At 44.1% G+C, this 24,416-nt stretch overlaps 1 protein-coding gene across 8 annotated transcripts in view; it reads left to right on the forward strand.

Annotated features, from left to right (window-relative positions):
* Positions 1–3,377: 3,377 nt before the first annotated feature.
* The window catches only part of SYTL2 (synaptotagmin like 2), a 96,643-nt gene continuing 75,604 nt past the window's right edge, over positions 3,378–24,416 (forward strand). For 6 of the 8 annotated variants that reach the window (XM_036907006.2, XM_036907009.2, XM_036907007.2 and 3 more), the window contains exon 1: positions 3,380–3,520. The gene's annotated coding sequence lies outside the window, so the exon portion shown is untranslated. Of the gene's footprint in view, positions 3,521–24,416 lie in introns of all 8 variants that reach the window. The other 2 variants (XM_057507165.1, XM_057507166.1) reach the window with 1 other exon arrangement.

A 24,416-nucleotide genomic window follows, 5' to 3' on the forward strand; every position in this document is an offset into this window, starting at 1 on the left:
ATTTGAAAAACCAAATTTCTGCTTTGGCGACCCAGTACCACAACTGAGTTGTGTTCTAAATAGTGCATATTTGATACTTACTGCTCAAAGCCATCTAACCACACTACCACACTAGATGTAATTGTACAGCATTTCAGCAATATCTTCAATTTTTGCTGGGCAAGAAGTTATAAATCCACATAGTTTAAAGGCAGAGTCATATCTTTACAAGGAAGATTTTTGTCTGTTTTTTTGTTTTTACTTTTCCATGGTGGGAACAGTACCACTCTCTACTTTGTCTGCTATGAGAGACCTGCCCGCCAATGAGATTTAGCAAGCATTTATTAAGCACCTATGGCATACAAGGCATTTGGAGTAGAGATGGGGCTGGAGGAAGGGTGGAGGTGGTGAGAATAATACAAAGAGAAAAGTTGTCCCTGAATTGGGAGAAATTTAAATTGGTGGGGAGTGGCATATTCTGTGACAACTAATAGAAGAAATCAATACCAAGAAAAGGCTTCAGGAACACACCTTGGGGAAATTTGAACGATGAATTCATTCAACCTAGGAAGGCAGAATCTCATGACATATGTCCTGGGTCTTGATGCACGAGGGGATTCCTTGTGAAACAGAGGGAAGGATGTTTCAAACCTGGAGGAACCACACCTAGCCCACCCCATAAATAAATATTTACCCACTAACTAGCTGATAGAACTAAATGACTTGGCAGTGCTCCTGTGACTCTACAGAGCCACAGCTGGGTGGCGGTAGGGGGTGGATCCTAGATTCCCGTTTGAAAGCACCAGCCTGGCAGCATCCCACTGTTCTAGAAGGACGACGCAAGAGCAGCCAGACAGCCCTGCTGACAGCCCTCCGTTTTTACTTCAGCTCCATAGAGTTGCGAACATTTTATCTTTGTTCAGGCAGGGGTTCCTAATTTAACCTAAGCCCCTCTGGAATACTCCTCCAGGCCCATGCACCCCAGCAGGGGTCTAAGCTCACTTCCTCTCCTGGCCCCAGCAGTTTTCACAGATCCATCACTAACCTTTGTGTTTAGGTTGTTTTCTCCAGCATTATGCTTTCCCCTTCCACTGCATTACTGTTAGACTACTTTTCCCTTTCCAAAAAGTGTAAGACCTCACTTCTAACCATTATCATACTAGTAGCTAACATTTACTGAGCTCTTACCTTGGCCAGGCAATGTGCTGTGTGTATTGCAGCACCTCCCTTGCAAGGGTCAGGTAATATTGCTGTTTCTATTTTATAGAAGAGGAACAGAGGTCTATAGAGGTTAAATGGCTTTTGCAAAGTTACTGGCTAGTTCAGTATGGAGTCCAGTGGTAGAGTTGGGACATGCACCTAAGTCCATACATGTTCCCCCGGAACTGCACCATACCTACCCCCTTGCCCTCCCCTTCAATGTCAAAAGAGAATTCTGGGAGATTTAAGTGTCACTTATATGCAAACCATTCTGAAGAGTGGCAGTCTGCTATTATAGGTTAAGAGGAACAAGCCACTGCAGACTTGATATGATCATGGTAACTAAGATTAAGTCTGTACTGTCTGTGAGAAAGGCACTTTGCAAAACACATGTACTTCCACATTTTAACATTCACAGAAGCCTTAGGCAGGAGCATCATCATCATCATCTCTTTAACAAATGAGCAAACTGAGGCACAGAGAGGTTAAGTAACTCTGGCCTACGGTCCTGTGAATAGTAGCGGGGCTACTATTTGTTGCCTTTGGCCATTTGATCGACAGAGCTCTAGCTTTTAACCTCTGTACTATGTGACCTCTTTGGGCAAGTTGAGGGTCCCAACAAAGAGCTTGCCTCTCCCCCATCTGTGTGCCCCAGAGTCTGAAGTGAGAATCCCTAGGCCCTCCCTAGCAGTTAGGCATTAGCTTTCTGGGGAAGAGTAACACTGGAAAGAGTGAGCACTGAAAACACAAAGCCCTGCAACAGGTGAGGCAAGGCAGCCGCAGGTGAGCCAGGTGCAGTGCCTGCCTCCGGGCTGGAAAGGGGCAGGAAGGACACACTCAAGACAGGCACAGTCAACACTGAAAGCAAGATACCCAAAACGAAGGAGGTCAGGCCACTCCCCTGCTCAAAATCAGTCACCAGCAGCCACTGCCACCAGAATATAATCCACTTCCCTCAGCAGGGCGGGCATGGCTCCTCTTCCTACATTTGTCGTCTTACCTCCTTGGCCTCATCTCTGCCTCGCTGTCATGCACTTGGTGTGGTAGCCGCGATACATGACAGGCATTTCCATGTCTTTGCCTGCCGCCCTTCACCCACCATGCTCTCTTCCTGTCTGGCCTAAATTACAACTCTGCTTAAGACTTACCCTGGCCACGTCTGTATTTAAACTCGTACTGGCCTCCTTTCCCCCCATGTATGACTCTATACCACATATACCTATTATAGCCATTAATGTGCTAAATTGAGGTCATTTACAAATTTGTCTCTTCAAAGGCAAGGCAAGTGACTTCTGCCTTTCATCCCCAGCGCTCACCCAGCACAGGGACAGATAGACTCTTAACGCCTGGGTGAAGGCCAGGATACTCATATTAACACAGCGAAAGATTCCTAGACCAGATTAGCAGCAAAGCGCCTGGCCCTGAATGAGGTCCTTGGGGATCAGCATTTGTACGTTTGGGAGAAGGAAGATCTTTAGAGGAACCGAAGGCAGCCCTGAGCCACCCTCAGCTGGATGGCCCACACTAGTCGGGGAGACGGTAAGGAAGCCCTTAAGGTTCGCGTCCTTCGGACACTTGCCTGGGCTGGTCCTATCATCAGGAACGTTTTTCATTTGTCCGACGTAAGTTTTGTATTTGTAGGCGTGCCGGCCTGCCCACCAGCTAGCACCTTGCAGCAGCGTGCCGGTCCGCACTGCACGCTCATTGGCTGGCTCAAGCAGTGCGCATCACGCTCACCATTTATCCAGGGATTTATTAGATACTTTTAAAGCATCACGTCATTTAATCCTCTCAACACTCTGTAATCTATTACTTTAATTTATTTTACACATGCTGAAACTGCGGGTCCCAGCGGTTAAAGCATCTCTGCTCTAACACAGATCCTCTCTTCCTCTGCTCGGTGGCCCGCCGCATTCTCTGACCCGAGGGGCTCCCCGAGCTCCACGCCCTGGGGCTCCAAGGCCCTCTCACGCACAGTGGTCACAAAATAACTGCCGCACTCTCTACCTGCCCAGGAAGAAAGTTGTTTCCGGACAAGGTACACCGGAGAAGGAGGCCTAGATAGAGAAGGCCGAGGCGGGGAAGGACCCCGGAGGTGCGGGAGAACACCGGGGACCCGGCGGGAGCCCGGAGGCGGGGGCGGGGCCGGCCGCGGACGCCTCGCCATTGGCCCGAGCGCCGGGAGCCGCCCTGCGCGCCCGCCCCCTCGCCCCCGGAGGGAGAGCCTGCACGCGCCGCCCCGCGCTGACCGCGGCGGGGAGGCACCTGGGCCGCCCGCCGAGCAGAAACGCCGGCACCCCGCGGGGGCACAGGAGGCTCGCGGCGCCCGGTCCCGAGGAAGGTAACGTGCCGCGCCCAGGGTCGCGGGGTTTGCAGCACCCTGCCCGGGTCTGCGGGCACCAGGGCGCGGGAGGCGGCGAGACGCGCTCCCTGCCGGGCTGCGGACCTCGCTGCCCACTCCCGGTGTTACCTCGGGCAACTTTCTTTCCCTCTCTGAGTCTGTTTCCTCCTCTGATAAATGAGGGAGTCGGTGTTGAATGATGCTTTTTAGTCTTCTGAATTCTAAAATATGAACTGCGTTTTGGCATTCCGCAAGTGCCCCTTCCTCGATTTACCACCTACTCAACAGCCAGCTCCGCTGCCCAGGGGCCGAGTCTCCAGGAAGCCGAGGTGCCCAGGCAGGCGGAGATTTTGCTGGGCAGTCACGCTTGCTGGGGCTTCTGAGGACTGACTCTGGGCTTGGGGCTGACAGCAGAGTAAGTGCTCTCAGATTGCTCGCGTGGAGGAGGGTGTGGCATCAGGACCTGTCTACAGGTGGGCTGTAGGGGAGGAGGAACTGGGGACTGCTGATTTCTGCTTAGAAAATGAACAGATTTGTTTTGGAATTCTCTTCCGACATCCAGACCTTGTCCTGCAGTGAATTATAGATCACAGGAATGGAATTTATCATCTTTCAAAGTGGAAAACCAGCTGCTTCAACACCTAAGACAGAGGGCTCCACCAACATGTAGGAAGTGGGCCTCTCTCTCTGCACCCATCCTGCCTCCTCCCCCTTCCATTTCCTCCCTCCACCCTTTATAAATCGCCTTTGACTTTGAGGGGCTCCACTTCCTGTCTTAATGAGAAGTCCTTATTTTCATTTAGTGTTGGTTTGTAACCAGCCTCCAGGGCTTTGGGCTCTGGGTTGAGATGAAGTCTAAATAAGAACAGACTGTGAATCATACTGTCAGCCTGCTTACCCATACAGCCTAGCAGGGATGTGCAGAGGAAGCCCACTGGGGCACCAGACAAACACTGGAAGGTAGGTTGGATTCAAACTGCTGCCCAGCTTCCTGTCCCCTTCTAGACATCCATTCCCAACTAGGGAGTGGTGACCCCAGCTGCCAGTTGGATGGGGCAGCCACACAGAGGATGGTTGAAAGGAGCCGTGGGCTTGGATGGATTTAGGTGGAAGGTCTCCAGCAGCTCCTTGCTCCCCCCTTCCCTCACCCCTGTAGTCCCTTCTGCCCTTCATGTGGTACCTGGGTGAAATCTGATTTCAGGACTTGTCAAGAGTGGTGGGGAAGGGAGCAGGGCAGTAGCAATATTGATTGTCTTATTGGACACTTAAGGGCCAGATGCTCTTCTTTGCATATGCCATGTCCTTAATCCTCACAAAGCCACAAGAGGGATGGAATACTGTCATTTTTCCGATTTTGCAAATGACAAACTGATGACAGAAAGATTGCTTCTCTTGGTCACATAGTTAATAAGTGGCATAGCTGGGATTCAAATCCAGTGTCTCTGACTCTAAACCTGTGTACTTTCCGCTTTGTGAGTGCTCCTTGAGTAAGGGGAAGCTGGAAGGGTAACAGCAAAAATGGCTGTTACTGAGTTCTCACTAGATGCCAGATGCTGTTCAAAGTTTTAGAGGCATTACATCATTTATGGTGCAGGAGTTTTGGTCTTTCTGGTGAGCCTCAGTGACTGCCCTAGCCTCTCTCCACCAGTAGTCCTGCTCAAGAATGCCTGCCTGATCCCACCCAGCTGCCAGTGTGGATGGGGCAGAGGCCTTGTTTGCTTTATCCTAGAGGTGGCTTGAGGTCTAATGAAAGATTGATTGTCCACATCTGATCCGTTAGACCTGACCGTTGGCTTGTGAATGATTCCACTGTCCCATATAAGTCCTTTCTCAGGCTTCACTCAATACACATTTGTGGGATGAATGAATTAGCACCTTGTGCAGAGTGGTCTGCTACCCTGCAGAAATGTGAGTTGGCCCAGGCCCCACCATCCTCAGATCCCACACGCCAGGCCAGGAAGTGCTCCCCCTATGCGCCTGTGGGTGTCCAGATTTTCCTGGTAATATATTTGCTGCCACCTGTTTCATAAAGAGTTTTTAAAGATACAGTAGATATGAAAGTTTTGACTTTAAAAAACTAACAAGAAAAGGGATTTAGTATTAATGAGGTTGCTGCTTTCTCAAAAAGGGGGGAACTAAGACGGGACTATTTGCCTTAGGGCTTCTGAAACTTGTCCATGGAAGATTCTCCAGTAGAAGGGAAGACCGACGAGGTTCCGGGGGGTTAGAGTATAGTTCAGATTGGCCCCAAAGAGCTTGAAAATTGTTTTAAGAATTAAGCAATTTTTTTCCCATTTGATTTCATGTCAAATTAAGTTTAAATATATAAAGAGTTTTTTGACCCAAAATATTCATGTGAAACTGGTGTCCTGGCATATTATTTTATATTCTTTGTGTCTGAGAGTACCCAAATGGAGAATCAGGGCAAAGGTTCTGGTGTGGGGACTTTTAGTGCCATTTTCATTTTCCATTCATTTGGTTGACAATAATAGAGCTTCCTAACCCCCCTGTGGAGATAACCAGCTTTTCCCATTTTTCAGAATAAAGACTATGTTTTAAAAATAAAAATAATCTTTATGTTTATTTTCTCCCCCCACCCCCAACTTTATTAAGATATAACCTGACATATAACATTGTGTAGGTCTAAGGTATACACATGATGACTTAATACATGTATATATATATTGCTGTTTTATTGTGTTTGTAGTGAGAACATTTAAGGTTTAAATGTTCTTAGCAGCTTTCATGTGTCTAATACAACATTGTTAATTGTAGTCATACCGTACATTTGATCCTGAAAACTTATTCATCTTATAACTGGAAGCTTGTACCTTTTGACCAACATCTCCCCATTTTCCCCACCCCCTTGGCAACCACCAGTCTATTCTCTGTTTCCAGGAGTTCAGGTTTTTTTATATTCCACATATAAGCAAAATCATTGTTATTTTCCTATTACCAAAGATAAATATTCATTACAGAAAAAGATAAAATACAGATGAGCATTAATAATAATCATCAATACATCTATACTCGTAAATAAATGATACACAACTTGGGATATAGCCTTCTAAATATTTTTTTCTGTGTCTATAAATTTTTTTAAAAATGAGCAAATGAATACAACCCTTATTTTTGATTGAATTATTGTCAGAGCCAAGAGCCATCTCAGATTGTTTTTGAAAGAATGTAGAGAATAAATTATGAATAATTAAAAATAAAGGCCATTCCCATTTGCGAACGCCAAAGTTTAGTCCCCCATCACCCCTCTGTGTCATTTAGTGTCCAGGAGAGTGCAGTGCCTGCGTTGGGCTGACCCTGAAGTTGCAGGGTCAAACTGTGCTCCTTATTAAATGACTCAAGTGTCTTAAATGTCTCACGTGTAACAGAAAAGGTAGCTCTTCAGTGTTGGTGATGTGCAAAACATGAGCAGAAAATTCTACAGGTAAATTGCACAATGAAGAGGAAAGAGTCTTAGATAAGGTCATTGCTCCAACACTGCAGTTTATTACCTGTGTGACTTTGGGGAAGATGGCATCTCTGAGCAGGTTTTTCCCATCCTTAAATTGGGGATAATGATACCTAACCTATCTTTTCCTACTAGAGTCACTATGAGGATCAAGTGTCAGGTCTTACCATTCTTCAAATTACATGCAAGTGTGTATGTAATTTTTTTTTTAAGTTTAAACATAGATCAAAAACGTTGTCAGTGTTTATAAAATGCTGGAATCTAACTGTTGGACTTGACGTTAGTATGACTTAATTACAATGCAAATGGTCTAGTGGATTGCCACTCTACGTTTTCTTCAAAGAATATCGGATTCCTTGATGGCTAGCATTTCCTTGATCCTCGTCACAATCCTGAACTGAACAAGAGGACGGAAAATAATCCTGTTTCCCAGAATAAAAGCAGGCTTGCCATTCAAGGGAGTTGTTCATTGGCACAGAGCCCCAGAGCTCCTGAGAGTTCTCTCTAGTCACCATAAGGAAGGATAAGGTGCATCAGGCAGAAGTGGTGAGAGTAGTCATGGGGTCGTGGCTGAGTACATAGGAGCAGCCACCAGCTACAGGGCCGAGCAGAGGCACGCGCCCAGCTCCTGGCAGCCCTGGGGAAAGTGGCGGCCCCTCGTGGGGAGGCAAGTGTGCCCGCCTCAACTCCTGCCCAAGACAAGCTGTGCAATCAGGGTTTAGTCAATCTCTTCCCTGAGTCCTGGTTTTTATTATTTATAAAGTGAAGGAATTGAACCAGATGAGGTTCCTTCCAGTCTTAAAAATCTATGATTTTGGGTTATTTTCCATACACATCTGTCCATACAACATTTTTGTAGAGAATTACCACATCCAGATAAATTAGGCATTGGAAAATGATCCCACTTCTGCTGCATTGAGCTTCTGGTGCCCCTCATGATTTTCTAAGGGTCTCCCCAGTTGACTACCTACATGCAGGAGACATGGACCATAGATGATTGGGAGGGGAATTGTTTCTGCTCATCTATTTGTTACTGTGAGTCTAGGGCCCCCTTAGATTGTTAGGAGGGAGAACTTTCAGCAACTTTTGTCAAGGTAGATTGACAGAAGTATAATGAATGCTGGTTGTTTATGGTAATAAAGCCCTGTGTGTCCCTAAGTACTCGCCTCTGAAATCACTAAATACAGTAACTTTCCTTAGTGTCCACTGGGTACTTGGCCCTGTGCTAGGACTTCTGCAGAAGGTGGGAGAAGCACATTCCTGAGTGATTCAGAACTCAAGGAGAGGGAGGAAAGGAGGGACAGCAAGGAAGAAAAGGAGAGATAAGGAGGGAGAGAGATGGGAGAGAGCAGAGAGTGCCAGGTATGGTTGGGATAGATGGAGATACAAAGACCAATCTGGGAAAAGACCAAGCCCCCAGAGGGCTTGGGCTCACTGATTTAATTCTGTATCTACGTTGCCTGGCACTCAATAGGAACTTGGTATTTTTAGTGAACTAATAAATGAACAAATGAAAGAAGGAATGAGTCACTCTTCTGAAATGAAGTCTTTGCTGAAATGTGGTGCAATGACCCTCAGGTGGTTACAATGACTTCTTTACATATGTGAAGTGCTTACAACCCAGAAAAACACTTTCCTATGCATTGTCCCATGTAATGATAATAGAAAAGGAGGCCAAAATAAAAGCATTTCCTAATATCAGACTTTCTAGGCACTTCACAACTACTGGTAGACATAGATTTGCTTTATTATACCTAGATAAGTGTACTTTCTATAAATGCACCAAGAAATATTTGAAGGGTAGGGGTATAAGGCCTAGTAAACAGTTCCACAAATTTGCATTCCAAATTGGAGAAAAGAAGACATTGACTAACTTCTGGGTGAATAGACACTTCTTTTTTTCCTTGCAGAAGCATTGTTTTCCGGTAGTCTTTATGGAACTGACACCATCAGCTGCTGATTAGATGTTTTGTGCCACATTACTCATGGCCACAAGGCGCCTGGGCCCTCCTGCCACCGTCTGAGTCAGTTGACTAATACACAGGACTGAGGCTGAGGGCACAGGCTGCACCCAGGCCAGGCCAGGCGGAGCCAAGTCACTTGGTCAGAGCTGTGCCTCAGCCACTCCTGCCCCACCTGCCAGCAATCTGCATTGGGAGGAAGACTGAACTGTGGCATGTTGGGTTCTTCAGGGCAGATCCCTTACCACTGCTGGCTTTCAGACTAGCCCTTTGAATTTTAGAAGGTGGGATCTGGGTTTTCAGTTACATTTTATGACTCTCTTGAGGGGGGATTCTAGGGTTGTTTCAGATGTACCATCTTGGGACATGTTCAGGGGCTACATCCTGAGTCCTCTGTTAGTCCCAGGCCTGCGGCGATCACTCTAATAGACCATTCCCTCAGTGGGTCTGTAAAATGGGGATGACCATACTTGCTTGTTGTTCAGAAGATAAATGAGGTCATATATTTAATGAAACCCAGCAAAAACAGATGGAGATGCTATTGCTGGGTGATGGCCAAAGGCTCATCAGCCAAGGGCCCAGCACCTCACACCTACCTGGTGTCACTTCTGATTTAACTCCAGTCTCTGCATGTCGTGTATTCAAGGCACCTTATGAATAGTGGAGACCACAGGCATTCAGTCTGTGAATGTATTGCATTGATAGCATCCGGGGATAGTAATTGGTTAGGTAGGATTCATCTTCCTCAGTTATTTTTAGAGGATTTTTGTCTGACCTGGTATGTCTTTTTGTTGTTAATATAACATATTGTATTATATCTGGCTGCTTCAGATTGCTTTTTTCCACCTCTGTGAGGCAAGCAAATGATGATAATGATGTCTGGCATTTATTGAGCAGGTACTGTGTACCAGGCACTCTTCTAAGCACTGTACCTACATGCATTTATTTAATCCTCACAATACTCTGTTATTGATGCCATTTTGGGAACTATTCTTTTTCTCATTTAATAATGAGGGAATGAAGCTCCGAGAAGTTAAATAAGTTGCCCAAGAGGACATAGCTAATAAAAGGAGGTCCAGGAATCTGAACCCAGGCCGACTGACTCCAGAGCCTGTGCTTTAGATCATCAGAAGATAGTCTTCACAAGCAAAGTGCTCCTCTCATTTGTCTGTGAAGTACGAGAACGTCACATTCATGCATTGCATATCTGGCAGTACCATTACAGCATTCCCCTCCATTGTTCGTGGGAAGAGGAAGCTGAAAACAATTCTAGATGCAGAACGAGAATGCATAGCTTGACGAGTGTGTTAACCACATAAGGTAAATACTTGACATTGGGCTTGTTGCAAGAAATTCAGGAAATTTTGTTACATAGAGATGGTAATAATTAAGTGTAAGTATTGCAGGGACTATCTGGGGGTGACGCTGGACTGCAAAGTGATGAGTCATCAACTTAGTGTCTCGTTTCAGTATCAATATTGCCCTGCAATAAAGTAACTGAAGTGTTGTATCTCAAATAGGACACTTTTTTTACTCTAACATGCACACTCTAGTATTTTTGGAAATGCCTCATGCCACCTTTCTGCAAATGCAATCTCTGTGTTCTTGCTAGAATCCTAGGGACACCGTGCTGCCTGATGGTTAGTAACAGATGGCTGTGAGTTGCCGTCACAGGTGGAGAGTCAGAAGCTAGAATTGTGTGAAGCACAATGGCTGGCAAGGCTGTGGGGGAGGGGTCGCAGTGAGGAAGGTGTTTCTGGCTGTGGCCGAGCACAGGAGTGTGGAAGTCTCTGTTTCCTATAGAGGCCATTTTGTAGTGGAGTAAACTTGGCTTTCGAGTCAGACAATACTGAGTTTAAACCTTGGATCTATTTACTAGTTATGTAAGTGAACTAGTAATTTAAGCTCTCTGAGTCTGTTTCCTTTTCTGAAAAAAAAAGTGAATTCATTACCTATCTCTCACAGACTAACTAAGGAATAAATAAGAGAACAACTGTCTGAAAGGCCTAGCACTGTGTCTTGCACGGCCTGCTCAGTGAGTGTCAGTCCCGTCCTCTCTGCTCCTCCTCCTTCTCTCCCTTTGAGCTTCCTGTGTTGGCTCTGCAGTTCCCACCGTACAGGCTTTGCCCTTAGCCAATGGCCCTACATTCGGTCACTTAATTTTACAGATGCTTCAGTTTCCACCTATAGAAAATGGGTGCTTATGATATTTGCCCCACGATTTTACAGGGTTCCCATCTAATCATTAAATGTTGACAACCAAGCAGGACGGTGGCCATGGAAGTTGGAATCCGCTAGGAGTGTGTAACAACTCACCTGCAAAAAAAAAAACAAAAACGAATAAACAAACAAACAAACAGACAAACAAACAAATAAATAGATTTGGTTGACAACCAGATTCTGGGGATTAAAAAAAGAACAAGAAGATGTCCATCCTAAGGGCAAGAATGGTAAAGAAATACCTCCAATACAATGTGGTAAATATTCTAGTAGAAACACCTGCAGCTTATTGTGAGCCTGCAGAGAGAGAAACTGCCTGGGGAGGTTGGAAGGTGGCAGATGAGGCAGAACCATGGCCCCGTAGGAGTTTGGTAGGTTGAGAAGGGGGTGGGGTAGAGAGAAGAGGTTGAGGGACTTCCACCTTTGGTGGCATGGCTGCAGGAAGCACATGGGTGCCAAGGGAGCAGCGAGAGACCACAGAGGCTGGCACACAAAGGGCAGATACGTCATGGCGGGAGGTACGTATACAGGGTGGGCTGAAGCTCAGAGGTGAAATCAAGCTAAAAACTTGCTGTTTATCCTTGAGGCCGCAAGAAGCTAATGGAAGCATCTCAGTGTTGTAAGTGAAATAAGGAACTGTCTCTTTAGGATAGTTCTCCAAGTATGGAGGGTAGATTTGAGGTTGACTGAAGGTGCACTTGTTTGCACTTGTGGGCGCAGATAACATATTGTCAAGCTTTTTGTAAAAGGTACTTGTAGAGATGGTGCTGAGAAGTATTTAACGCAAGACTTCTACAGGAAGGTACATAGGAAAATGGTGACTCCTAAGGACTGGATCACTTGAAACCAAATTATTCCTAAAAGATAAATATGCCCTGCTTTGGAGCTAAGCATGTTTACTACTGTTCAGTAAAGGACACAGGTATGCCTTGGATGAAATGATTAAGGCTTAGACCCAGAAAGAATGTGTAAGGCCCTTTTTCATATCTCCAGAACTGAGGTTAAGATGCTGGGAATAGTTGACACCCAGTGCATGCTGAATTTGGTTGTAGAATTCCTTGTGATCAGCCCACACTGTGTGGTTAGCAGTCTCTGAGAGTCCTGGGCAGAGGAGCAGGAAGGCTTGGGCCATGAAATTATAATTTATGGGCAAATTGCAAGGTATGAGGTGACCCTTTTCCCCAGGCAGTCAGGGTCAGACACAGGTACACACAAATGTGTGTTTGTGTGTTTCTAGGTCTGTGTTTATGTTTTCCTGAGTGTTGTCTGTTTTATCCAGACCAGAGGGAAAACCTGATATATACCCGCAGTTCCTTGGGGAGAGCCGCTGGGGAGATTAGACTTGGTTACTAGGAGTGCCTCCATGTGGGGAGGAGCACTTCCTTCCCCACATGCGCTGGGTGTGGCCGGGAGCCAAGGGCGTGGAGATGTAGCACCACCTGTCAGATTCCGCCGTGAACTGAGCACAGGGGGTCGCTTCAGTGTGCGAGGCGGTAAGTATGAAGAGGTGTGCTTGCCTCTTCCCTCCCCCGGCAGGCAGCCTTTCCCCATGACCACTCTCTGAGCAGTCGGGACCTGGAAGTCGGGCTGACGTGCAGCGCTCAGGGACCCTGATGTGCACGATGTACTCCTGGACATGTCTGACCTTGGGCTTTTGGAATTTGAGACCTTTAAACCTGTCCTCAGCATCCTTCTCACCAGGTTAATCAAGCCTAGGATAAATCCTTTAACAGATCTGAGTTTGGACTCTTTATTTGGAGACCAAAGTCACAAAGGCTGCTGACTGTGGGTGGGAATGGTCAGCTCTCTGAAGGGTGTGTTTGTGTGCCTCACTCCCTGTCGGTACAGTGATCAGGTGTTTTAAGTTTAGATTAACATTTAAGTATGGTTCGATTTGGTTAATCTTTGGTGAAATTTTTTGCTACTCTTTTCAAACTGCTAAATAGTGAGCATTTGTTGATAAGTGGGGCACCATGTCCTGGTGGGAAGAATATCATATTTGGAGACCAGAATTAGTTCATTCAATAAATAGTTCCTGAGTGCTTATCATGTGCCCGAAATTGTTTAAGGCTCAAAGTCCAGTGAGGAAGACAGACCTCCATAACTGCCATGCAGTGTGATGTTAATAGTCAGATGTGAGCACGGAGGGCGGAGGTGAAATGGTGAAAGGGAAGGGGGATTAAGTGTCAAGGGTTTCTTGGAAGAAACTTGAGAGGAGATTTGAGGGGTGAGTAGGGATCAAAAAGTTAAGAAGGGCAGGAAATAATATGGGGGGCACGATTTCATGTTCAAAGCAAGGCTGGCAGGAGCAGAGGCCGGAGGGGTAGGCAGTAGGCTGATCACAGGAGCTTTGTACATCTTGTTAAGGAGACTGGACTTTTAAAAAATCCTGCCTTGTGTCCTGCACTGTGTGCAAACTGAGCTAGTATGTCCTCTCTGAGACTCAGTTTCCTTACTAGTAATAGAATGACTAGAGATGATAATAATTCCTTGGCTTTATTTCATGGAATTGTAGTGAAATTCATAAGATAATAGTAATAACTAACAACTACCAAACACGTGAATTAACTCATTTAATCCTCACCACAAACTTTATGAGGTAGGTACTGTTATAAAGCTTCTTTTACAGATGAGAAAACAGAGACACGGAAGTTAGGTAACTTTTCTCAGATCATAAAGCTAAGAGTCAGGATCTGAACCAAAGTAGTCTGTCTAGAGAGAACTCAGGGTGTGTGTGTGTGTGTGTGTGTGTGTGTGTGTTTACCATGCTCTCTGCCAAGCTCCAGAGCCCTGTTTTGTTGGCTTGAGCAGAAGAAATGCACAGATGTGCACTTGCCATATGTAGTGTTTGGCTACTTCAAAATGTCTGTTACCAGTGGGTCTGTGTGTCTGGGAAAAATGTTGTGCCTCCTGGTGGACAGTGGGCAAGGAAGCCTCTGACAGTGGAGAAGATCTCTTTCCCTAGAGGAACAACAGAGACCTGGAAATGGTTAGTTCTAGAGAGAATGAGCAGCGACCTCCAACACCTGCTACTGGAAATGGGGGCCTCACCACTGTCCCAGGGGACAGGCCCTGGCAGCTCTGCTCTGCGCTCCTCTGTCCTGCCATTGCCCGCCGTGGCTGGCTGAGGAAGCCAGCTCTGTGCACAATCGTCACTGTCCTTCTGGATTGTGAAGAATGCTTTGTCCCCAGGCTTCTCCCCACCAAAGGAGAAGGGGCAGACCTCTACTCCTGGCACCCCAGCCAGTGCCCCCACTGTCTGGACACTATCTCTGTACAACCATCTTGTCCTTTGAAAGATGGATTCCCCCTTTGTACCATTTTTTCTACCCTTTGCCTCCAGAATTTCATCTCACCTTCTTCAGTGACATGGTGCCTTGACCCACATAACCCACATAGAGTTTTTGATGGTGAAGATCACTGGTGACATGCCAGCTACCAAATCTATTGCCCTTTTCTCTGCCCTGGTCTGCCTCAACTCCTTGCAGCAGCTGGCGGGGTTGACAGCTCCCTGTCCTGAACTTTTACCCCAGCTCTGTGACATGCTACTATTACGCTTTTCCAACCCGACTGCTCTTTCTCCTTTCAGCTGACAAGGACAATGCCATCTGCTTTCTTCTCTGTGCTTTTCCAGTGCGTTCTTTCCCCTGCTGAGTTCAACCACCCTCCTGCTGCAGCTGAGCCTCCAAGCTGGTGACTGTCATGTTGCTGGTAGTTCCAGTCAAGCCTCTGTCCTGAGCCCTGGCTCCCCACCTCCATCGGGGTTGAAGACGTGTCCGCTGAATTTTCTGCTGTGCTATCAGTTTTTCCCTTTAACCTGACTGCCGTTTCAGGCATTCCTGGTTCAGAGCACTAATCCCCCCGTTAACTTGGCTTAAGAACCCAGAGTTTTGCGCTTGATTCGTGCATCTTCTGAGGAGCACCGCTCCTGCTGCCTCCAGTGGTGTTCCTCAGTGACACATATTCCACCCTTTCTGCTACTTCCAGCCTTCTTTGGCTCTTAGGAGGTTTACCGAGAAAGCCTTGGTGCTTCTGCTTGTAGTTAGTTGTCTTCTTCATTCATGTTAAAACAGCATGACTTACAAAGGAAAAAAAATAAAATCCTTCCCCGCTTCACCCACACAGAGCCTCCCCATCACCCACCACTTAAAGGACAATCTCAGTCTGACTTCTGAGACTTTGATGATCCAATCCTGGCCTCTGTTTTTAAATCTTATCTCCTGCTGTGAACCCTGCCTGCTCTTCAAACCATACTCCCCTTTCCCTATGGCACCTGTGTGCTTTGTTCTTGTGGCTTCTGGTTAGAATAATACTTTTATTCCCCTTGTTGGGCTCTTCCCAGCCCTGTTGCACTTACCCTCAAATCCTCACAGTCCTTAAAATGGTGGTTCTAGGGTAACTTGTATAAAATCTTCCTGGTTCAGTACAGCAGGAAGTTCCCTCACCCTTCCCTAACTGGGTTAGTGTTCGGCATATGCCTTTTTCATGACTATTCTGAGAGCCATCAAAGCCACCTAGTGTCATCGCTCTTTATGTATTCATCTTCCTTTTGGTCTGAAAGCTCTCCCAGGGCAGGGGTTGAGGAACTTGTTATTTCCTCAATGCCTAGAGCCCAGCAGTCTGACACAGTACAAATGTGCCAAATGAATGTATTTTGAAGCCCTGAATTATGTTCACTATCTCATTTTTTTAAAGGACATTGATAACTTCAATAGCTGTAAGAGTTTGGTGATCAGTGGGCAGTTATTAATTAGATATATGAATTTTCTTCCCCGTGTGTAGAAAAGAATTAACACAGCAAGCCTGAGACTGCTTATCCTTACAAAGGCCTGTTTGCAAGTTTGGTCCTTGACCAGTGTCTGGGAACCTGGATTTCAGAAGGGTTCTCACCGCTCTAAATGGTAAGAGTAGCACCCTGTGCCTAACCCATGTGTCATGAGTGCAGTTTATGCTGAGCTTCGGCTTTCCCTTTGGGAGTCTAGAATCTGGGTACATGTCAGGCAGGGGGTGTTTACCTGACCAGTGCCCAGTACAAACCTGGGCACTGAGTCTCAGTGAGCTTCCCTGGATGGTAACATTTCACACACGTCACCACTTGTATGTCCTGAGGGGCTCCACTGGGAGAAGACTTTTGGAACCTCATGCCCAGACTTTACCCTATGTATATTTTTTCTTTGCTGATTTTGCTGTTTCCTTTCACTGTAATAAGTCATAGCTGTGAGTATGACTGTGTGCTGCCCTATGAGTCTTCTTAGTGAAGCATCAGAACCTGGGGCTGGTCTTGGGAATCCCCTCAATATACCATGAAATATCACAAATGCAGAGCCAATCCTTTCTTTTTTTTAGCTAAGACTTAAGAGAGACGGAAGACTCAGAGAGGTTATTGGTTCTCACATATGAGAGGAGCCCAATTCTTAAGGCTATATATTTATAGGCATGTATATATATGCTCTGCAGCATAAAGCTGAAAACTTTCTTGATTGCCCACTGTAACATTTGACTGAGAAAGAGCTAGTAGAGATGATTTGGTTGGATTTTTCAAAAATCTCAAGTACTCTTGGAGTCCTAAAAATATCAGTTATCAGAACTAGGCTCTTAGAAAAACTAGGGGTACTTATGCCTGAGATCCATTCTCATTATTCCTCTAAATCAGCAGCTGAGTACCTCAAGATATTTTTTTTCCTTCCTGAAAGTAACAGGAGGGCAGGGCATCCATCATGTTGAGTTTCTATTGTGTCAGACACCAGCTAGGTGTTTAACATGAGTCATTTCCTTTAATCCTCACAAAGGTCCTCAAAGGTAGGAATTTTAAGCCGTGGAATATAGATACGGAATGGAAACTTTGAGAAGTTAAATATTTTCCCAGAGTCACACATCTGTGAAGTAGGAGCCCTGCAGCTCAAGCCCAGGTCTGACTCCCAAGTCAGTGCTTTTTTTCCCACTGTGCTGTTTGAACACATGGTATAACTGCATAAAATAATAATCATTATGTCAACTTTTTTACAAGTGGCTAAATCTTTTCTGGGCTTCAGTAAATGTTCAGTTTTGAGAAATTTTAGCTTCTGGTGCCTAGCTGGAAGTTTAAGAGAAGGAGACTTCGTTGGCCAGGATCTCTTATATGCAAGCTCTATGCTTGGACATTGCCTTTCCTGGGTCCTGTGGCTCTCCTGGCATGGCAGCCTTCCCAGCTCTGCTCACACGGGGGAGAGGGTGGAGACAGGGATGGTCTGCTCTGTCATTTTGCCAGTTTCAAAGCAAGATTAGTGGTTCTTACATAAGAGAGGAGCCCAGTTCTTAAGACTGTATGTATATGGGTTTGTGAGTGTATATAGTGCTCTGCAGAATAAAGCTAAAGACTTCTTGATTGCCCACTATAAAATGGTCTTCCTTCTTGACAGATTTTGGACAAAAGCTTGCTGGGAATAATTTGCTTTATTAAATTTGAAAGTAAAAGAGTTCTTTTTTAAAAAAATAGAACTATAAGGAGGACAATAGAATTGGGCAATTGGGGCACCCTCTCTATTAGTTTCATCCTGGGAAATGTTTTATATAGCATTTCTTTATATGATCAGCACACTTCAGTAAGGAAACAAGTTCTTGGGCTCCAGAGGCTGCATGGAAAGTGCTGACCATGAGCAAATAAACTCAGCCCCTGCTGCAGTGCCTGGCACAGACTAGCTGCAAGAATTAATGTTTGTTCAGTGACTGCAATGGGGCTTAAGTATCTTACCTCTTTTGCTGCCCAAAGGACAGAGTGACTTGGACCCTAGTTCCTGTTAGTGTGCTTTGGTTGAGGAAGGGAAGGTGCATTTTTTTAAGTTCAGATATTGAGCATGGGGCCAGCCCATCATCAGTCAGATAATGCCATGCACATGATCTCTCCTTGGTGGGATATGATTTTATTTGGGATGCTAAAAAGAGATTTAATGTGGTGATAGTGATAATAACTAGAGAATAGTGTTTACTTTGCTAGATTAGTGCTTTGCACATACAACTCATCTAATCCTCATACCTCACTTTTAAGTAGACATTTTACCAATGAGGGAGCTGAAATGCAGAGAGGCTGTCACTTGCCCAAGGAAACATGAATGTGGATACCAAACAGCAGCTGCATAACCTCTTTTTAGTGGCATTATAAGGAAATAGGACCTACCTAGGCATTTTCCCCAATTTTCTTTATTGTGGCAAAATACACATTACATAAAATTTATCATCTTAACCTTTTCTAAGTGGCAGGCATCAAATACACTCATTGTTGTGCAAGCAACCTCCACCATCTATCTCTATAACTCTTTTCATCTTATAAAACTGAAACTCTATACTAAGTAATAATTCCCTATTCTTCCCTACTCCTGGCAACCACCATTCTACTTTCTGTCTCTATGATTTGACTACTCTAGATGTGTCATGTAAGTGGAATCATACCATATTTATTGTTTTGTGATTGGCTTATTTCACTTAAGTTCATCCATAGTGTAGCATATGTCAAATTTTTCTTCTCTTTTAAGGCTTTTTATGTGTATATCATATTTTGCTTCTTCATTCATTTCCCAAGGGACACGTGGGTTGCTTCCATGTTTTAGCTATCTTGTGAATAATGTTTCTATGAACATGGGTCTACATATGTCTCTTTGAGACCCTGCTTTCAATTCTTTTGGGTATATACCCAGAGATGGAATTACTGTGATCCACAGTAGCCTACCGTTTTTAGACTCCCACCAACAGTGCACAAGTGTTCCAACTTCTCAACATCCTTGCCAATGCTTGTTATTTCCTATTTTTTTGATAGTAGCCATCCAAATGGATATGAGGTGGTATTTCATTGTAGTTTTTATTTGCATTTCCCTAATGCTTAGTGGTGTTGAGTATCTTCTTGTGTACTTATTGGCCATTTGTGTATATCTTGTTTGGAGAGATGTCTGATCTTGAATAGCCTCTTGAAAGGCCTTTGCCCATTTTGAATTGGGTTGTTTTTTTGCTGTTGAATCTTAGGAGTTCTCTATATATCCTGGATATCAATGCCTTATCAGACATATGATTTTCAAATATTTTCACCCATTCTTTGGGTTGCCTTTTTACTCTGTTCACAGTGTATTTTTATGAACAAAATATTTTATTTTCATGAAGCTTAATTTCTCTATTTTTTTCTTTTGTTGCCTCTGCCTGTGGTGTCATAGCCAAGAAATCATTACCAAATGCAATGTCAGGAAGTTTTGCCCTTCTCAGAGTTTTATAGTTTTAGGTCTTGCATTTAGGTTTTTGATCCATTTCAAGTTAATTTTTGTTTGAAGTGTTAGGTAAGGGCTCAGCTGCATTCTTTTGCATATGGATATCCAGTTTTCCCAGGACTGTTTGTTGAAAGGACTGTCCTTTCCCCCATCGAAGGGTCTTGACACTCTTGTCAAATATCCTTTGAGCTAGGTAGGCATTTTCAAAGGCTCTCTTTCTTGGTTTTATTTATTAAAAGGAAGTATAGATGAAGCGCTCCACTTTCCATGAATTTCTGGAGCACTTTCTGGAAATTCTGCTTTTCTTTTACTTCTGTGTAAACCTCAAATAAATTTAAGTTTTTATCAGAAGGAAATAAAAACTCATGTTTGAGTGTACTTTTCCCCCCAGTATATGATATTTTTTTCTCCCCCACTAAATACCAGGAAAATGCTAGAAATTAAACCCAAACAAGCAGAAAAGACTTTGTAAAGTCAAGTTCCCTCATTGGAGGGCCAGTTCATGGAAATACATGATGCCTCATTGGGAATTTAGATTCTTTTGAATTTTGTGCTGTGGAAGCCTATTCTGTGGGGTTTTTTTGCTTGTCCTGTTGTCCTGTAGAGGGCAAATCCGCACTTTTGAGTCATCAGAGCATAGGATTGAGGAACTCAGAGCCCTATTCTCTAACAAATTGCATAGCACCATTAATTAAAGATAGCAAAGCCTTAACTTCTCATTTTGATGTTTCCAGTTGTACTGGACTTGTTTTTTAGACTATATAGTTATTTTTAATTAAATGTTTTTCGGGCTTCATATTTGCATTGAGGAAGCGTACTGGCAATAACAATGTGAAAATGCAATTGCTTGCCAGATTCCAGACAGATTCTCCAACCTTTTTTTGGTAATAGGATTTTTTTATTTGTGCAGAACTAAATAATGTGACAGCTGTGAGGCTTTAGCCATGGAAATGCCTATTTATTTGCCTGTTGGAACAATTTCCATGACACAAAGTATTCAGAATATGCCCTTGATTTTTAAGGAAAGGTTTATAAAACATTGGTTATGAGATCTATCAGTTTACATCTCATTTTGATAAAATTTGAAGTGGCTGAAACATTTCTCCATGTCTGTCTATTGAAGCAGGTTTATAATTCAAGGTCCTCAAAGACCAAAAAGAAAACTTCATCTCTAAAACATAGAATTTGATTAATAACAATTATCAAATTACTTACAACTATTTATATTTTATAATGAAGAAGAAGATGGAATAAAAGCTCTGAAATTAAGAATCTGGGTGGGGTGGAACAGTTTATTAACAATTTACTTCTATTACTGTTCCTCTCATTAAATCATTTTGATTCTTTGGTTTATTTTTTCTAAAGGGTACTTGTTTGAGGAGGTAAAATATCCTTGTGGTGACTTCAAGGTACTTAAAGTGATGCATTTTGCTGGAGCCCTGTTCAGAGACGGCTTCCATTAAAGGGACTAGAAAATTAAACTACAGGTTAAGAGAGAAATGAACAGCCCTGACTGGGAATAGAACACAGGAAGGCAAAGGACATTTGGCCATTGACTGCCTCCACAGCCCTGGCAGATAGCCAATTGTGAATTGCCCCAGAAGGGCGGGTGTGAGGGAGTTCTTTTAGCAGAGCCCACGGTCCCTAATTTGGAGACCACTCCCCATGAGAGGCTGGCTTGGTACCATGGTTTTCCTGGTAAGTAATAGCTTTTTCAGTGACACAAAGGAGTCTAATTTCCCACAGAACAATAAGTTTACCCTAGAGCAGATTATACCCCTCATCTGATCTTTTTCATTTGGCTTCCTTTGCCTCTTACTGGGTACATACCCAAATTTTGCAAAGAGTAGAAATCTGCCCTAAAGAATTCAACAATTACATACTGCATGTAGGCTTAATACAACTAGACTGTCAGCATGTCACAGTTATTAATCCCCTTCTTTTACAGCTTTCCTATTCTTGTAACAGCTGGTAGAATTCCCAAGGAATGAGGTTGAGAGTTATGGGCCTTTCTCAATTTCAAGAAGCTATTTGTTGCATGTATTCCATTCCTTATGAGCTCAAAGTTTAGGCATATGACCCCACATGAGTTACTGTCAGCGTCTTGCTAACCACACTTCATCTAGGACTTTGATTTAGGCCAAAGGAGAGGGAATGAAGTGAGGACTCATAAGAGTCTTCAAGTATGTATTTGAAGAGTTATTGTAGGCGTGTTGGAAAACAGCTGTTTGCTGTGTCCACACTGGACAGTGCAATGGGGAACAGATGGCAGATTAGATGATAAAGGGCCGGTCAACATTGGAATAGGAAGGATGTGTAGAGTCATCTATCCCAGTCTTTAGTCTACAGATGATGAAACTGAGGCAGAGGCAGGTCCATGGTAAGTCCAGGAGCACAGGCAAGCACACAGTGGCCACAGGTGTTGAACCAGTGTCTTCTGGCTTGCAGCGTGGTGTTTCCCTGTAATCTTCTACTTCCGACCCTTAAGTTTGCAAGTAGTTGCTATTTCATAAATAATTGTTGGAAAAATGGATTATGTTGCTTCTCCCCTTTCTTCCCTGGTAATTATAGAGTTGGAAGGGAAGCTAAATAAAAATCAGGTCCACTCTTCATTTTATAGGATGCAGCAACTGAAGATTAGAAAAGGTAAGTGACTTCGGGGAAGGCAGTACAGCACAGAGAAGACAAGTAATGACTCTATAACTTCTTACTCTGCTGATGGACAGTGACTGCAGTGGGGCAGGGGGAAACTTGATAATATGGGTGAATGCTGAAACCACATTGTTGCTCATGTGAAACCTTCATAAGATTGTATATCAGTGATACCTTAATTAAAAAAAAAAGTTAAGTGACGTGCCCAAAGTCATTTTGCTAGTTAGGGGTTGTGCTGGGGCTAATCTCATGTCATTCTCTCTTCACCTCACATTACGTTGTACCAAATTAATTTGCCATTTCTGTGGGTCACAATGTTTGTATATCAGCAATTTTGTGTGGTTTGAAGGATCAACACTATATATTTTTTTAAATTTCAATAATAGCAATAATAACCTTGGCCTTCTCTCTAAAACAATCATGTTTATAGTAGTTTAGCTTACTGTGAAGATCAAGAATACAGGTTCTGAATTAGATGACCCTGGTTTTATATCCTTGGTCTTTCTAAGTTGAAGTTTTCTCATCTATAAAATAGAAAAAAGTATCAGGTACATCACTCTTAAGATTATTTAAGAGCTTAAATGAGATGATTCTTTGAAGGGCTTAGTATAGATCCTTGCACATAGTAATTACCTGATAAGTATATGCTATCATTATTGTATTAATAAGGAAGAGAATAAAGCTCATAAGCTTTAAAAATTTATAATCCTTCTGGACAGTACATTGATCTTTTCTGAAACCTATGGGATTTGCTACACCTTCATCGTCTAACATGGGCATATCTTTATATTCTTTCTATTGTGAATGCTTCTGCTGGTTATAGAGAGTATGCTTGTTCTATCTATTTTGAAGACTTTTGCTTTGACGAAATAAGGTGTTGTGCCACACAAGATCATTATGGCAAGTCAAGCAAACACGTGTGAGTATGCAGAATTAACCACAGGCTCTGTAAAGGAAGGGGACCTTCTCGGTGACAGTCATGCATGATTCTTCCTCAGTGTTTCACAGAGGCTAGGTATATTGTCAGGACTTAAAATGCTGTTGACTGACCAACTGACTTGAGTTCATACGTCTTTTAATGCACAGTCCTTAGAACCATATCCAGTGCTTATCCATTCCTGCCTCATGGGTCAGCAAATGGGTGCCACTGCCTGGACTTGGAGACACCCTTGTGTAAAGTATTTCTCAGAGAACTCCTCATGACCCAGTGACACATCCAGAGCAAATATGTTTTGAGACAGCTGCACACTCAGGGGAAGGGTTATCATCCTCAGGGTAAGAATGGCCTAAGGCACTCCCAGCCCTGAGAAGGAAGCTGGAGACTTACCCTGAAAAACAAATACTTCCCTAGCAGAGAAAATAAACAGAGGCCCTCCCTCCTTCCCCTTCGTAGTGCCAGTCCACCTTTCTTAGGGACCAGGAGACTTTGTGGCGTCTTCCCTTAGCATCTGTGCTGCCTTGGACAGGACCACCGTCCTAACAGCTACCTGGAAATGCCCTTATTATCTTCCACTGAACCGGCCTCTTCCCACTTACTGAATCCTCTGTCTCCTTTTACCTTCACCGCATTACTTTTGCCGTTGTAAATGGAAGCAGTTTGGTCTTTAGAGAAAGGTACCATGTGAGTAAAACACAGCTCATATACCGAAAAGCTATAAACTTACTAAGAATTGGCCACCATTCTGAACTAGAAAGTGCCTGGAAGTATCTACGGGAGTGTAGAGACATTTATGGAGCATCTCCTCGTGTGTGGCAGTGAGCGGGGATGTTCATGTACACTATGTCGCATTCACATGGCAACCTTTCAAAAGCAAGTATTATCCCCCATTTCACAAACGGGAAAACTGAGGTTCAGAGAAATTAACTGATACGAGGCCGCATAGCAAATAATCAGCGCAGCTCTTTGACTAAGGCGGTGTATGTGTTTGTTAGGACAGCAGGCTCAGCTGGAGGGGGTCTCTCATCCCGTGGTAGGCCCGTTGCACAAGTGGGCCCCGCTGTTACTGACCTCTGGGAGTTGAGAAAACTGGAGCAAAAGCAGTGTGAATTTCCAGTTTATCCAGCTCTACTATGAGGAGTAGGAAATGTATACATTCCTTCATTCACTTGTTCATTTATTAAAAACGCTTAGTCTTTCTTCTAGGCTTACCATTGCGCTAGGTCCTCAGAGGGCATCAAAAAGGAATATAAGACATGCGCCCTGTCTCAGGAGCTTTGTCCTAGATAAGGCGATAAAGAGTCCTGACATATTCGTCCTTACGATGTGGGAACAGGAATTAGATTGTGTAACAAAAACAATTGGCGCACTGGAAGTTTAGAGGTGGGAGAAACCTGCGTAGAAAGTTTTCATGTGCTAACCACACACATAT

Source organism: Manis pentadactyla, chromosome 9 (assembly GCF_030020395.1).
Source record: "Manis pentadactyla isolate mManPen7 chromosome 9, mManPen7.hap1, whole genome shotgun sequence".
NCBI classification, from domain to species: Eukaryota; Metazoa; Chordata; class Mammalia; order Pholidota; family Manidae; genus Manis; species Manis pentadactyla.